The sequence below is a fragment of the Ischnura elegans genome, chromosome 11 (genome assembly GCF_921293095.1).
Source record: "Ischnura elegans chromosome 11, ioIscEleg1.1, whole genome shotgun sequence".
Lineage (NCBI taxonomy): Eukaryota > Metazoa > Arthropoda > Insecta > Odonata > Coenagrionidae > Ischnura > Ischnura elegans.
In genome coordinates, this window is record NC_060256.1 from 17164593 (window position 1) to 17180001 (window position 15409).

Genomic DNA, 15409 nt, shown 5'->3' on the forward strand with positions numbered 1-15409 from the left:
TTTGGAGTTCAGGTTACCGCCAAAATGATAGCCTTCAAAATTTGATTTCAAATGTGCTGAGAAAAGGTCAGTTGAACTTTTTTTATCATTTTTTATTGCTTCTTATTATTTTTCATTCATTAAAGTTTTTGTTTTATTTTCTCAAAAAATGCTCATAAAAATCAATGAATTGCTGCACATTAAGGCATTGATTGCTGGATGCATCGGCCGTTATTTTGGGGACCAAATGTAAGCAGCTTATTAAGCTGGCTTCGAGTGTTTACTTTTTTTCTTCAATTGTTACCTCTGCATTAATGCATGGAGTGCTGAATCACAGTCCATTTGTTTCCGCTGAGATCGCGGATGAGTTCAAATCAGCTGTCACTTAGTTCAGGCGCTGTATTTCAATCTCGCATGTGATCGACTATTGCGTAAACAATTTAAAGTACCATCTGGCCGTAACTCTTCGATTATTTCTTTATGTAAGACCATTTCGCCAGGATAACAGAGACGATGAAATACCACCTTTCTTTTATAAGAATAAAACGGGATTTGTGTTTCAAAATACATTGAAATTTACAGGGCACCTTTATAACGTACGATGCCATTGATATTATTTTCAACCGTTATCCGTCTTATTGTTCCGGTTTTAGTTGTTTTTAAGCAGTCTCCATCCTTCATGACATTTATTTATTCATTTAGCAAGATGAAGCTGTGAGATTGAGGCCAGGGGAACATTTTGCGATTGAATTATGCATTAATTACAAGAAAAACTCAGCACAAGACCTGCGTCTCCTCTGCCTCAGAACGTTCAAATGTTATAGTGGAAAAAAGAATTGTGCTACTTTTATGTATAAGATACCAGAATTCAGCCAGCGATATTAATAAAAACTTATTTGAAACGAAAACTCCAATTACTCGTCATACTAACGATCAGAATATACATATTTTATTGGCATTCAAGTCTCCTGTTGATACGTAAGTATGAGTCAACATGTGCGTTTAACAGAGGATAAAGTAATTACTTCCAATGTTATGTTTAAAGAGGTCCTCTGACCTCAATTTGTATATGAAAATTCCAATTAAATTTGTACATAAGACCCTGCCTTTTTTTCTACATTTTAAAATTAGAAACGCGCCTATCCCTCTGTGGACCTGCATTGAAAAGAGCGGGGGAAGCCCGCTGGGAGCGGGCGCAGAACGCTCGTCATGTTTTATTTGCCTCCGAAGTCAATGCATGTACAGTAATAAGTGCACTCCTGGTAGATCGTCGCAGTTGCCTTGTACTCGCTCACGCGTTCAGAAATTACTCATGAACTTCTATTGTGTTATTATTCATCAGCCATATATAGGAGTTTACACTTGATCGGGTCTTCTTATATCCGTCCGCTACTTGAAGAAACAGTGCCATCAGTCTTCTATAAACAGTTGATAGCTCACATTTTTTGTATGCATGCAGTTTCTTTGTTGCCCTAGCTTTCGTGATTTTTGAATACTGCAATCTAATTAACCGTGAACCATGAATTGCGAAATCTGTCATGATAGACAGTCAGTTTAAAAAGCAATTGCGTACGCTTAATTTTTTCCAAAGCTTTTATGAGTTACTATGGAATATATTATTTATTATTATAAAACAATTAAGTAATTGCTCTAATATAATTAAAGTGTGTTTTAGATAAATTCAAGTAATGTATGATGCACGTCATCTTCATCGCAGGAAAGCCGTGCGAAACTGATATGAGTCGTGATGGAATCATGAAAATTCTCAATCCTAGCGTTGCGTTAGATTTAATTATACACTTTAAACTGTGCGAAAGCTTTTGAATGTCAAATGACCTTTAAAAAATCCTGGGTAATAAGAGAAAAATAATTGAGTTCCTGCAAGATATTCTTTCTCAAATAGACATAATAATATCTGGATGAAATTTACTAATTTTTATAACCCAAATCATTTTAAATAAAGAATTACTGATATTAACGAAGGTGCTGAATGACCTAATCCATTGGTGCGCCAAAAAACTCAAGAACTACTATTACTGCTTAACTTGATGGGCTTGATATTACCCCGATGGAGAACAAGGGATATCCGTGGAAAAACTGGAAATCTCTGGAAACGTTTTGATTGCTACGCTTTGGAAACCCTGTATAAATAATGTGAAGATAAAATGTGAATTAATACTGGTATGAAACCTCTTTACAGGTTATTCAACCATAGATGCAAAAACGGCGTCGTTTGTATCCGAGGTAGACGGTTGCGCCTGATCGGAGGTATAAGGCGATATTTAATATTCTTGGTGAGTTGCTTTTTCCAGAGTTGTGAAATATGCGCCGCAAGAGCAGAGCGGAGTAGAGCAGGTGGGCTGTGTACAAATTCGTTTCAATTTAGCCCAAAAGATGGCCAACACTTCGATCGCTTTGTACTTTTTAAATGAAAAAAGATTTTTTTTTATCCTTTTGAGTGCTTCGTACTAATTACGTGCAGCAGCACAGATAAATAATCGTAATAGCTCACCCGTTTCGCACAAGCTGGAGTAATTAATTTATTCCAGGTGGTTACGGAATAATATTTACCAATATTATTTTATTTTACCAATATGTCCCTTTCAGCGCAGAAGTTTATATTTATGCCCTAGAGGTCACTTGTAGGTATGGGTCAGCCCATGGACACATCTTGAATGCTATCTTTGAAAGAAATATTCAACTACCTTTGGAATTCTCCTTCATCTACGGCTTTTGCTGTACGTTTTTCTTGTAATTTACTCGTTATTTTCAAGTACTGAGGTTTAAATTAAGGTCATTTGTGATATTTTCCATATAGGCTCCTTGCTTGCAACACGTATAAGTACCTCATACTGCGAGAGGCTATCTTTTTATATCCGGCAAGCAATGTCTTTTCCGTGTGTGTTTGAAATGATGCGTTTTCTTATTGGTCTATCGTTTCTGTTTCGTAACGTGTTTTCAATTAGATAACCTGGGAAGTTTTTAAATGAATTCACTATTTTTATAGTCTGTGTCTTACCTGATTGAATGCACATGGCCGACCTAGGAATAAATGATATTTTCTAAGTAGGCGTGGCATAGAATTTAAAAAGTCTCAAAGTAAATATTGTCGTTAGCTATTGACCGGTTATTTTTATAAATTTTTAAAAACTTTATACCCTCTGGACGCAGTTAACTGCTGCTCCTCTTCGAAAGAAATACCAATATGTGTAATAGGGGCGGTCATCAAACAACTTTTTTCGAAAGTCAAAGTTCGACATATTACAAAATGTAGCCCGACGTACCAAATGAACGGAGAAAAAATTTTGTTCATGTAGGTTGACATCCTACGGTTGCACCAGGGCCGTTTATGTTAAGCTTAGGCAACCCGCAACACATTCCCTCTTTTTACGCTATTTCGGCGATAAATGTCGTGATTTTAATGATTTTTTCAGCCGATTCTGCACCAGTCATGTATGAAATAGTCGAGGTAAGCAACATAGGTCGAATAATAACGTTTATTATACAATCACCGGTATTAAAATGCAAAGAAACATAAAAAACTTTGAAATTTTCTAAATTAATGGTATATATTTTAATTTGGTGTACTCGTATGGGCATGATCGCACTAATCTGACCCTACCGTTTATATACAACAACATTTTTCCCCTCTCCCATCCTAGAGTAAGGATCTCCTCGTCTCCCTACGGCCTATGAACCCTATGAACTAATGTCAACGCACTGCTCAGGCTACATCGTCTACGAAAATGACTCCGTGTTCCAAATTTTGCAGTTCTTCACCCACCATGAGAACAGGTGCCACTCTGGCTCTCAGGGAGACGCAGAACTCGCCACGTGGAGGGCGCTCCAACTCGAGCTTCTCCCATTACTACCCACCCTTCAAGTCTTATGACGTACCAGTTAAGATGCAATATTTTTTGTATCCAAAATTGGTGGAGATAAATGGTAATTAAACAGATTGGAAGGAAGTGAGCTGCTGAAGGCTATTTAAATACAAATTAAAACAAAGTAACATTTGCCGGTATCCTCTCCTTTTTCTCCATTTCCCCTCTATTCTCCTTTAATATTTACATATTCCCTGTACGCTATTGATGAATTGTCTTGTACATGTGAATGGCCTTTCGCAAGGTTTTGTGAGGCAAGGATTTCGTGCCGAAGTGATTTTTTTAATGGAGAAGCAACTAAAATAAACAATGAATGTATTAACACGCTCTTCACTTGAGAGTCATCTCTTTGGCGCTCCTCGACAGATGTTTGGGAGATATCTTCCCACACATGAAGACATTATGAAGTATTACTAATGGGTGAAGATGGAAAAGATGCAAGAAAGATGAGAATTTGATCAATCGGTCCAGGAGATTGCCCATGTTGTCGCCGACAGAGTGGACCAAGTGTAGAACGACGCGTCTGGACCTTTAATGTCGAACCGCGGCATCCTCATGGCAGTTTAGAGATACAACACGAAATGTAAAAAAATTATGAATAGCACAAAGAAGAAAAATTCCTCTGTTGCCCATCGAGACTTTATTAATTTAAGGAAGATGTTAAAATATTGTTTTATTTTCCTCAATGTGTCTTCCAAAATTGGCCTATTGTATTTGTAAGCCGAAGACGTAAATTAAAAATGAAGAAGTATCATTCCTTTTAGACCAAAGATCAACCGGAGAACTAGTGATTGGGACCATTGATTGGAAAACCACAAAAAACATAGGAAGAAGGCTACCAAAGAAAAAAAATGATAAAAACGGACGAATCATTTGAAAATGGGGCATCATTTGCCCAGAAAATTGGTTCTAAATTCAAGTCTTAGTGCTCCAAAGTTCAAAATGACTCGCCACCTGTGCTCGGCGACGAATGGCAACCATCCTCCCGCCCATCCTATAATAGCTCTGCGCGCAACATCCTGAAGCTGCCTGTGACCTGCCAATCGGTGAAAAGGCACAACGTAGCCAGCGGTTTGCAGCAACCCTCGTGACTGGAGCGTTTGAAGACGTCGGCCAGGTCACACCTGAAAATGCATCGATGATTGTCGACCGGAAGAAAATTGCGTGACAAAGGAAGAAAGACAGAGAGCTTGCGACTTCAGAGGATATGGAAAAGCTTAGAGATCAACCGAGGATAGCATTGTTCTTCGAGGAAAGAAAAGAGAAGACGAAAATCAGGGAATTGTGCAGCAACAATGAAGTGCGCATCACGACATAACCGAAGAGCATGTAGTCATCCTTGCAGAATCCGGCGGGGTTCATTTGGGACATGCATAAACTGAAACAGGAGAAACAGAATGGCTCGGAAACTCTATCCTCGAATTAGTTGAAGCTGCTATAATTGACACGTCTTCCATACGGTGCATCGGTTGTGATGGATCACATTCGAACTCCGCGACCGGCTGGAAGGGAGGCGCTATATGTTTTATCGACGTGCGTCTCGGGCGTGCCTTATAGATTTAAGTGCCTTCTGCATTCAGATGAACTCCCTCTTCGACTTATAATGGAGAAATTTGATCGGCCAACGACGGGACCAAATATCTACATTGGGTCAGTTGGTCGCCAACTAAAGACCTGTGCGCAGCTACCTCTAATGAAATTTCAGACGATTGATCTTGGTCTACCTGATCCTGAACTAAATTCATCTTTCATCAGCATATACCTAAATTATTCGCTGGACATGGCTCGTGGTATTTCCAGGGGATACATCCCACAAGAGCTGGCTTATCGCGATAATGGGGAAATGAATAACAGCAGATGGGGAATGACGGCCAACAGAGTGATCCACGTTTACATAGAAACAAGACGACCAACAGTGGCTTTGAATTCAATAACCGAGACTATGATGAAACTCTATATTCCTATGGGGTTCACAATAAAGAAAAATTGGAATTACAGAAGCAGAACATATCTGGGAAATGCTTAAGAGAATAAGACGATTCCGTTAAAAGTAGAGTTCTTGAGAAATTCATCCAGAGCAAAGCGTTCTTCGATCATCCAGAAAACATCCTCACAGGTGAATGATGAAAGGGTCGAAGCGCGAAGAGTAGCCTTCCAAAGGATATTGCAGGCAAGAAAGACCTATTCGCCAGATGAAGGCATCAGGGCTTTTCACATCCCTGACCAGTGTATTTATATCAGTTCATAGGCGGGCCATAGGGAGATGAGGAGATCCTTACTCTAGGATGAGAGAGGGGAAAAATGTTGTTGTATACAAACAGTAGGGTCAGATTAGTGCGATCATGCCCATACGAGAACACCAAATTAAAATATATACCATTAATTTAGAAAATTTCAAAGTTTTTTATGTTTCTTTGCATTTTAATACCGGTGATTGTATAATAAACGTTATTATTCGACCTATGTTGCTTACCTCGACTATTTCATACATGACTGGTGCAGAATCGGCTGAAAAAATCATTAAAATCACGACATTTATCGCCGAAATAGCGTAAAAAGAGGGAATGTGTTGCGGGTTGCCTAAGCTTAACATAAACGGCCCTGGTGCAACCGTAGGATGTCAACCTACATGAACAAAATTTTTTCTCCGTTCATTTGGTACGTCGGGCTACATTATGTAATATGTCGAACTTTGACTTTCGAAAAAAGTTGTTTGATGACCGCCCCTAATGTGTAACTATAAAGAAATGGGAAAAATATCTTTAAATTTTTTCCGCTAACTTTGTATTTTTAATCGCTTATCTGAAAGAGAAAAGGTTTCTGCTGTGAACTTTGATCTAGTGTACGGATTTCTATGCTCGAATTATACGGGAGATCTAGTGGAAGCAGATCGCAACGTCGGTTTTACCAACCTGACGCAGCGGTGTAGTACATTTACGTCGACTGCGAAAGGCATCGTTGATACTTATTTTGTCGTCAGATGTGTTTGTTTACCGTTGTCCTTGCCCACTCTTGTTGCCTGGACACCCCTCCCGCTGCAGTCTTACCCATCCCCCACAGCCGCGCGTGGAACAGAATTGTTGGTCCATTGAAAGTATTTTGTCGGCGCGCAGGGAGATGGCGACACTGAGGCCTTGTCGAGAAATCGTGGATTATTGTGGAAACGAGCGAGGGCGTGCAAATGGGCACAGTTGGCACCCCTGGGTCGAATAAAACATACAATTGCAGCGGACTGGCGTGCGCGTTCTGTGTGTCAGGAGCACGTGATTAATAGCCACGATGAATCTGTCGTGGGAGCTCGCTAGGTAGATAATTTTAAGACTTTATGAGCACCAATTCATCCAAAGGAACGGTGGAAAGAATTTCCCACTTTCATATTTAATATCTTCGGAAGAACGTTTTTTTCCTCAGTAGTTTCTATTATTTTATCCGAGAGTTGAAAGATTGAATACACCACTTTCTTCGATTGCATTTTTTCCCTTGTGCGCAATTCATGTACCATTCTAACTCAAGTCCATTAGTTTTCATTTGAAATTTTTCCTTTTTTCCTTGATACTGAATATTTTACGTGACACAGGGTTCGAAGGCAACATATTTTTGGCTTCAATTGTTTTTCATCTAAATAAAGACGAAGTTAACTTTTTTTGTGGCCAGTTCGCTTTAGTGCTACGGGAATAATGTTTTATGATAAACGATTGGTAATACTGGTTGGCGATTTCCTCTGTGAAATTGCCTGTTGCAAAAATATTTAAAAATCTTTGAAACATTTTTTAGAAATGTGTCCGACGGAAATGATAAATTAAGAGAGAATCTTCGATGAAGAGATACGTACATGGATATGAATTCATTTTTCTTTCTGAAAATGAAGTGATAATACGCTCTTGGTCAAACTAAGGCAGTCAAATATTTCAAAACTTATTATAGAATGCTTTATTATCCCAGTAACGATGTCCTGAAACCACCACATTATCATCTTGAAGTGCCGCACCTACAGAACTCATTATAATGCTATTATGTGATGTAATTCTCTCGAGTAATATATTACGGAGGTAATCTAGTCCCCCAATTGAGTCTCCAGGTGGGGACTGCCCGAAAGAGGACTTCGATCAAATGTGAAAAGAGATTCTGAAAAGAGATCTTGAAAATGGCATGATAATAATTTATGTTATATACTAAAACCGGGTAACAGTGATAAAATCAGGACCCAGCTGAGAAAAAGCAAGAATTCGGAATGAAGTGAGCCGATTTCCTCCGTAATTTTCAGCTCGCACATGGAGGCAACCTAAAAGAAAATGAAAGAAAAGCCTTTTCTACTCTCCTGCTCTCATAATAACTGCCAAAATACTCACAGGATCTACCCAATTGGTATTCAAAATTCATCTATCTCATCACATTTTGAAAGATTTCTCCTCTGCTGTCATCGTCCATACCTAACTACCATAAAGAAGGGTGCTACAAATATAATTCCTAATAATACCTTCCAAACTTCAACGCGGATATTTTCAGCTGCAAGAAGACTACCTTCTTTGAGGAAAACACACTTCGCTTGGGCTATTCCATTCATTATTTCCTCCTTGCTTAGCCCATCGTCGGTCTCTCGGCTACCTAAGAAAGAGAACTCCCTCAGCTCCTCAAGAAAAGGGTTTCCAAATTTCAGATTGTTATTCCCCTCTTCTCTTCAACTGAGGGCCCATACTTTTATTTTATTTATATCGATATTCACCTTATATTTAGTTATTATGTTTCCCAACGCTAATGGAATACTCTTCAGGGCTTTACTATAACATTATGTCGGTTCTCTGCCTTGATTCACTGCGAACTTGCCGTTGCCAGTTCGGGTAGGCGCAGTAGAGCCTCAGAAAGGTGCACATTTCCGGTCGTTTAGTGAAGCCATGAGGAGCGTTCCCAGAAGTGTATTGCCAGAAAAGCCAGAGCTTGGTGAGGTTGAAGTCACGAGCAAACGGCTGACAACGCTTAAGTTGAAACGACACGGCTTCCCTCGTATGGTCGCATTGAAACTACGGGAGTGTATTGTGCGTAGGTCAGGTCTAATTGGTAGATGTTGGACTCCGAACCTTAAACGCATCCGCGGCTCATGTCAGCGAAACGTGAGGTTCAGCTAGCTGGTTCATATCTCTTGCATACGTTTCACGGAGGCTATGAATTAATCGCAGCCCCTTCATACATGTACCGCGAGGACGTTCAAACCTTCTATTGTGTGAATTGCCGTACATTAGAGCGCAAAATCTGAGCTGGAAAACTTAAAAATGTATCTTAAGAGCCTGATTTATCGAGGACAAAGTCAGTAATACAAAGTATTTTCTTTTATTCTAGCTAAAGTACCTAAGAATTACACACTTTCCAAGGCTTAATGTCTGCAGTAAGTATATCTCGTATCTATTTTGGAAGTAAAATTTTAAGCCTCATAAATGATTTTAAAATATCTCGTGGTTCACTATTGTGAAAATAAATTTGCCAAAGCGGCCGCAGGAATCGAATTGATCCCTGTGCAAGCTACTTTGTATTTCGAGGAATGGAAGGTTCTTATATGGTATAATTTATGCTACAAATTAGAATTCTAGACTCTCCTTTGTGTAATAGAACAATAGGAAAAGAATCCTTTCTTAGTACATTTCAACAGTGAAAAAAGATTTTTTGGATACTCTCTGCTACTAAAGATGACCAAGACCGGCCATTTTAGTTTTAAAGTGGGTTTAGAATTTACAAGAGAGCGTGAGTGACAGTCAAATTAAGAGAAGACATATTGTGAGCAGATCAGGTACGGTTCTTCGCTTTTCCTAGAAAAAATGAGTAGGAAACCATATTTTCTTAGTTTAGATCGAGGTCCTTTATGTAGTGTAATATTTATAACAATTTCCTAATTTGAGCAAAGAATCATTAAGAAGTTGGGCTGCCATTTTGTGTGCAAGCCAAAAAAAAACATATATAATAAATTCGAAACGTCCGCCCTAGCAAAATTTTCTCTCTTATTTGCTCTTTATTTTATTTTTATTATGACCATTTAGGTATTCGAATGATTTTTTTAGGATTGAAGCTCTTCAATATAAATTGCAACGCGTTTCATGTGCCTCATTTTAATTATCTGTCTGCTAAATTTATGGCATACGTTTTTTCCTAGTAATTCCATTTGCAATTATACAAATATAGCAGATCTGATAGCTTTGGATCAATGTTAACCAATGATTTTTCTTGTTTAGTTTTCCATTACGAAATACTGTGTACACAGTTAATTGGTTTCCTGTATTTGTGGTATTGACGTATTCCAATTGGCGTAAGAGTGGATTTTGAAAATATTTTTTTGGCGGCGCTCAAATTTAGCGTGCATTTTTCACGGCATACATGACTTGATAATCTTTTACTGTACGATCTTAATTTTTCGACGATTCCATGATGTATTTTAGCATCAAAGTATTCTTTTATATAATTGAATGTGGTTGTACTTAGTTTTCTGGTTACCTTGCGGCATCTATACAATATTTTTACTAGTGATGGGTCGGTTCGATTCCTCGATTCTTCGATTCCTCGATTCTCGACCAAGAACCGGAATCGAAAACGAGTACTTGCCAAGGTGAAAAATCGATTCCGATTCCAGTAGTACTTCAAACAACAAACTATACGACCGCGTTTCCAACAGTCATTTGAATTTTCGCGCCACGTAATCGTAATGACAAAACACATCTTCTAGGGATGTGCAAATACTCGAAAATTCAAGTCGATCGAGTAGTTGGTACTCGACTCGAGCGTTTCGAGTAGCAATACGAATGTCGAGTCGAGTAGCTAAGGTTACAGAGCTTTCGTGGCTAGTAGGTCCAGCAATCTGCCGAAAGGAAGCGCTATCATGAAACTCATGTAATAATGCAGTTTTTAAAGCCGATAAGTCATTCTAATGCCTTGGCAAGGTAGTTTTAGCTTGCCGATAACACTATAATTGTCGACGTGGGCGCCGAATACCTTTACGCGTTTACGCCAGCCGCGGCGGCCGATCGTCTTCCTACCCGGCGCACACTGGTCCGAAATCGGAAAAAGCTGGAATAAAGTTCAAAATGACCTTTTTAGGGATAGAGACTTTAAACTTAGCGTAAAAATCTTAAATCATTACCAGATACAGATTTATATGCCATTTTACATATATACGAACCTTTAGTGAGATACAGAGGCCCAAACATGACCAATTTTTCGATGCCACGCGAGATATCGTTTTTCCTAAAAAAATCTTTGAATTTATCCGAGTGGTTTTGCATTGGTATGAGTTTTATGGAATAAAAAACGCAATATTTCTTTGATCTGGTGCTTTGCCTATACTTTCAATGACTTTTGAAGATTTTGACTTCTATCTGTCTGGTTTTACGACGCAAAATGGCCGACCCGTTTTTCACGTGAAATTTGACATAAAGTAGACATTATCTTTCGTTTACGAAACATATAACTCGGAAAATTTGAACCACAATACAAAGTAGAGATTTCTTAAGAGTATTAATTAGAAATCTAGGAAAAAAAGTTTGCGACGAAGGAAATAAGAACGATTTTTCAATGGCGCGTCAAGGCTCAGCTACAAGCCGCGGAACTCTAAGGCTCGGTAACCGAGGCCGATTTTTCAAGTTTTAAAAAACATTAGTCTTGAAAATCGTCATTTAAAGCATGGATAATCGTCTTCATTGACTTAAAACACTAAACTGAGGATGTTAAAAAGGATTATGTATAGATCGACTAGAACATTTAGCGCATTACTCGAGTAAAAATACTAAGGATTGGATATTTTTCGAAACTATCCCACGCAGAAGAAATATGCCTCGGGTATTGAAGTAAAGTGAAGAGATTAAGTCAGCATGCTTAAGAGAGAGAAAAATGAACTGTTTCCGTGAAAGGCAACAACCGATACCCTTTTTCGCTTTCCACCTTAGCCGAGGTGAGTCGCGCGGAAGGGGGAGTTTATACACCACAAGGCTCTTTTAGCCTTTTATATTACTGCGTCCGTCCGATGTGATATTCATTTGTAGCGTTTAGTTTCTCTCTTGAACTTAAAAAAAGCAAGATATTTTAAGGTTGATTAAATGACATGAGACGTACAGAATTTTTTTGGCTCTACAAACCTAAAGTTTAGTTCTATAGTTCGCTCGCTTCGTCCACTTGAATTCCTTGAAGATTCAAGATCCAAAAAAATTGTTTATATAATTTTTAATTGAAATTCTAAAGTCTCCATAGTCTTCCAATTTTGATAGGAAAGTACTTGTCCAATCACACAAGTGTGTAGCAAAAGGCAATTATCTGCAGGCAGTAATACTGTAACATGGAGACGTCAAAACCTGAGAACTGAGACGGCTGAGCATGTAGAATAATTGGTTTTTCTGCTTGAAAATTTGAAAGGGCCAAATATTACATGATTCATATACGTAGTATGTAATCTTTATTACAGCTATGAAAATTTTTGTACTCAGGGCTCTCCCTTGTAGTTTGGATACATATATATGGTCGACATATTATGAGTGCCAATATTTTAAAGTAATACCTATGATGTAACACCACTTTTCAGGTATTTTCTGTTTTGAAATTTAGCTATTATATTTTAATTACATAGTGATGATATGAAAGATGCTTTTGTCAACTGACTCTTTTACAGAGTAATATTTTTAAAGTTAATATTTTTCTTGTTTCCTGGAATTAAGTCATATTTTTCTTGGAGCCTACCTAGCTTGGAGCCTATGGCATTAGAATCGATGGAATCGGTATCGGTAGAATCGGAATCGAAATGTCAGAATCGGAATCGGGATCGGAATCGATAAAATTTTGGAATCGACCCATCACTAATTTTTACACATTGTCAAATCCCGGTTAGAACATGTCCCAAAAGGCCCATCATTTGTCATCCATTTTAAGTCTCTGAGATTTCTCTCTATATGCACTTCCTACTACAAGCAATAGAACGCTAACAGTGGCTAACGCAAAACATATTCTGTGACCTTTTATCACTCATATATCCAATATGGTGTCGACCTTTTGGAAAACTTTCCATATCATCTTCTAGTATACTTAGTGCGATAATTTCCGTACTACTGTAGCTTTTATTATATTCCATATAAGATTCCATACTTGCCTTACCACTGCAAGTCACTTAATATTAGTTTCATTAGTACTATTATTATTGCTAGTTAAATTTCGACGACTTTTATGCCTTTCGATTTATTTATTAGTATTTATATCCTTTCAGAACTAAAAGCTATTCTATTTAATGAACAAAATATTTTAAAATGGTCGATTACTTAAAGGAATAACAAGCTTTATGTAAATCTTTGCATGCACGATATTTGTGATCGGAAGGGTTTCTTGGCTCAAAAGGAAGCTGCTACGGGGAGTTGTATACGTTGATAAAAAAGGGGAAAGTAATTTTTCTGCTAAAATCTTTACTAGAGACGTGAAAAATGCGCTCTATGTATGTGTAAAATTCCTGCAGCCAGAAGAATAACTATAAAAATGAGGAGATTTTTTTGCTGTTAAAGAAGAGAAAGCAATTTTTATGTGCTCTATATGTAAACCCAAATTTGCATTACCTAATAAATATTTACTTTGGTTCGGGGGAGGGCTTAGATCAATCCAACGGTTGAATACTCAAAGTGTGACGAGCTTAAGCAGTATGATGAAGGAATTTTGAAGATATAGTAGACCATGATAGATTGTCCGATACATATTCCATGAATCCCAAATGAAAAAAGGAAGAAATTCTGCCAAACCATGAATTGAGCAGAAGATTACGCTAAATATGTTTGGAGAGAAAATTAATGAAGTTTGAGCTAAAAGCTTAAAGGTATGTCAACTGAGGTGCCTAACATCATTGCATTGAGTAATTGTTGCTCATAATAATGCATGCTCATTCGTGTACTTTATTAGTACTTGTGAGGGTATACTTGGAAATAGCTTTAATTAGTTTCTTATTTTGTGCGGTATTAGGAAAGCGGGTTTGGTTGGAATGGATTCACAGTTCTACACATTATATCAACTTCCGGGAAATAAAGTATTTATTTGCAATAAAATCAATTTCCTGGAAATAAAGGTAGAAATTACGATACTAGCATATAAATACATCTAAAGGGTATTTTTAACATTAGAAATACGGTAATTTTATGTTTTCAATTTGCAATTAAGTATTTGGGTTTAGCCTTCTGATAACCATAAGTTTTTCAACCAAGATTCTGGAATCTCCTTTATTCATGGGTGTGCATTTATTCGGGTACATAAAGCATATCATTTTCTGGATTTCGGCGTTCAATATACTTTCGTTACGTTCGAAGAGTTATCTAACTTTAATTTTAGCGTATCACGGAAAATGAACTAGTGAACAATGTTGGCTAATCTACAATAATTTCTATTAAAACAAGCGTTTCAACACGGGATGTAATTTGATAACAATTGTTCCATCTTAAATTGTTCAATTGGTCCATTTCTTTTTCGCGGACAGGGAAAGCTTGATTAGTCCATTCTTTTGTTCGGGATTTTGAAAAAAATCCAGATGTGTGGGAAACTTTAAGGGAGTCTCTAGGGGGTGTAGCGGATCGGAAGAAAGTATTGCGGGGGAAGGAAGCGAAATGAAGGGCTAGATAAGACTCGGGAGATAATGGAGAGGGATGAGGGTGGGTGGTAGTTAGTTGGATAGCCGAGGGTGGCGTTGGAAGATAGGAAATGGCTCCAGATACAGAGGAGACGTCGAGGCGGCGCTCAGATGTATAGTGCCGCGCGGGTGCCCGACCACACTGCTCGTCGCGACGCCGTTGTGAATCAAGCCGACTTGGTGTCCCTCTGCCCTCCCACTCCTGCCCCCGACAAAATGGAGTTGTTTTTGGAGCAGGGCTGCCATCTGACCGAATTTATACCCAACGCAAAGTTCGTGATTCCGTTAGGGTTGCGTAGATTGTCGTTGGCAAATTGTCCTACTCTTGTCATAAGAGAGGGTGAGAAGACAAGGGGTACAAGTGATTTTTTTTCTAAACCGAGTTAGGTATAGAAATAGATAGAAGAAATATAAATAAAAATTGATGGCTCAGGGATACGAGTGAGTCTCTGTTTTGTGCTATTTACGAGTGGAAAATAAAATGCTCGACTAGTGACCCGATATCGAAGCCTAGGATAAAAGAGTAGTCTTTCAACCCAGGAAATATGATATTTACCTACCTGTGACTTGGTAATGGGTGATCTTTGCTCTCTCCTATCAAAATCAGCCTTTTGATTGAACCACGCGGTGAGAGAAAAAATCATGATGGCGGGTTTCTATTGAAAGATATATCATTAAATTTTTGCATAGGTTTTGAGATTAGAAGACTATGAAGGTTATTGCTGATTATTAGCGATGGAACCCTTGAAGTTCATTTAAGTTTGTCACCTTGCGGAGAAAAAGTCATCTTTGCTCTTAACTCTATCCAGAAGATTATCCGTAGTCAGTCCCGTCTGACTTACTGACATAATTATTCAATCTGACGGTTGATTGGGATAAATGACGCTAGAGATTACTCCATAAGAGCCCATAGGCCAATTTCATG